A 2,732-nucleotide genomic window follows, 5' to 3' on the forward strand; every position below is an offset into this window, starting at 1 on the left:
TGAATCAAAAAACTCAATCCAACCTTCTACTGCCTACAAAAAACGCACCTGAATAGTCATAAAAAACATAGACTCAAAATAAAAGGCTGGAGAAAAATTATCCAAGCAAACAACGCCCATAAAAAAGCTGGAGTGTCCATACTAATATCAGATAATGCAAATTTTATACTCAGGAAGGTTGTAAGAAGCAAAGATGGACATTTTATATTAATCAAGGGGTATGCAGAGCAGAAAGAAATCACTCTCCTAAACATATATGCACCAAATGAGGGGCCAGCAAAATATTTAATACAACTGTTGACAAATCTGAAAAATAATATCAATAACAACACAACAATTGTGGAGGACCTCAACATGGCTTTGTCAACACTGGATAGGTCAACCAGATTTAAACCCATCAAATATATACTAGAACTGAGGAGAGAAATGGCAGAAAGAGGCCTAGTGGATATATATAGGAAACTCCATTCCCAGAAACCTGGATACACATTCTTCTCCAATGTGCATGGGTAGACTCCAGGATAGACTACATGATGGCACATAAAACATACCTCCATAACATCAAGAGGATAGAAATATTGCAGGCTACTTTCACTGACCAAAAGGCTCTGAAAGTATTTGTGAATTCCAAAGGGACACAGAAGAAAAACTTTAACACCTGGAAGTTAAAAGCCTCATACTGAATAACCAGTGGGTCTGAGATGAATTCAAGGAAAAAATCAAAAGTTTCCTGAAAACAAATGATAATAAAGACACAAACTATCAGAATTTATGGGATACAGCAAAAGCAGTACTGAGAGGAAAATTTATAGCTTTGCAAGCACACATCAGGAAAGAGAAGGGGCTTACCTGAGTAGCTTAATGATGCAGCTCATAGAACTAAAAAGTACTCAACAAAAAAAAACCAAAATAGGGAGACAGAAAGAAATAACAAATCTGAGAGCAGAAATCAATGAAGTGGAAACCCAAAAAACAATCCGAAAGATCAACGAAAGAAGAAATTGGTTCTTTGAAAAAATAAACAAGATTGATAGACCACTGGCAAAACTAACAAAGAAAGAGAGAGAGAAACTTGATAACTCGTATTAGAAATGAAAAAGGAGAGATCACTACTGATATGACAGAGATTCAAAGGGTAATCAGAAACTACTTTGAGAAACTCTACGCCACTAAAAATGAGAACCTGGAAGAAATGGATAAATTCTTGGACTCTTATAATCTTCCACAGTTGAAGGAAGAGGATGTAGCATATCTAAACACCCCCATCACCATTGATAAAATTAAAACGGTATTCAAATGTCTGCCCAAAAACAAAAGCCCAGGCCCAGAAGGATTCACTGATGAATTCTTTCAAACTTTCCAAGAGGAACTACTACCAATCCTGGCAAGACTCTTTCATGAAATTGAACAAACGGAAACACTTCCAAATAGCTTTTATGAAGCCAACATCACCTTGATACCTAAACCAGACAGAGATGCTAAGAAAAAAGAAAATTACAGACCAATATCACTGATGAATGCAGATGCAAAGATTCTCAACAAAATCCTGGCAAATAGGATTCAATGCCTCATTAAGAAGATCATCCTCTACGATCAAGTAGGCTTCATCCCAGGAATGCAAGTCTGGTTTAACATACATAAATCTATCAACATAATACACAACATCAACAAGAAGAATAATAAAAAAATTACATGATCATATCAATAGACACAGAGAAATCATTTGATAAGGTCCGACATCCATTCTTGATAAAAAGTCTCAACAAGATGGGAATGGAAGGAACCTTTCTCAATATAGTTAAGGCCATCTACCACAAGCCAGAGGCAAATATTGTCCTCAATGGAGAAAAACTGAAAGCCTTTCCTCTAAATTCTGTCACAAGACAAGGCTGTCCTCTTTCACCACTCCTATTCAGCATAGCACTGGAAGTACTTGCTATAGCGATTAGGCAAGAAAAAGATATCAAGGGAATCCAGATAGGAAAGGAAGAAGTCAAGCTCTTGCTGTTTGCAGAAGACATAGTACTCTACCTAGAATACCCTAAAGTCTCTATGAAAAAACTTCAAGAAACAATACACTCATATAGCAAGGTGGCAGGCTACAAAATTAACACACAAAAAATCAATGGACTTTCTATACACCAATAGTAATAAGGAAGAAATGGACATTAAGAAAACAACCCCATTCACAATAGTGCCACACAAACTCAAATATCTTGGAATCAACTTGACTAAAAATGTGAAGGACCTATACAAAGAAAACTATAAAACTCTGCTCCAAGAAGTGAGAGGACACGTGGAAATGGAAGCACATACCATGCTCATGGATTGGCAGGATTCACATCATCAAAATTGCAATACTTCCCAAAGCATTGTACAAATTTAATGCGACCCCTCTAAATATACCCATGACATTCTTCAAAGAAGTGGATCAGGCACTTTTGAAATTCGATTGGAACAATAAACACCTTAGAATAGCTAAAGCAATCATTGGGAAAAAGAATATGGGATGAATTACTTTCCCCAAATTTAAACTCTACTACAAAGCAATAGTTATCACAACAGCATGGTATTGGAATAAAGACAGGCCCTCAGATCAGTGAAATAGGCTTGAATACTCAAAGAATGTTCCCCAGACATACAATCACCTAATTTTTAATAATGGAGCAAGAAATTCTAAATGGAGCAAAGAAAGCCTCTTCAACAAATGGTGTTGGCACAACTGGATAGCC

Source organism: Suncus etruscus, chromosome 4 (assembly GCF_024139225.1).
Source record: "Suncus etruscus isolate mSunEtr1 chromosome 4, mSunEtr1.pri.cur, whole genome shotgun sequence".
Lineage (NCBI taxonomy): Eukaryota > Metazoa > Chordata > Mammalia > Eulipotyphla > Soricidae > Suncus > Suncus etruscus.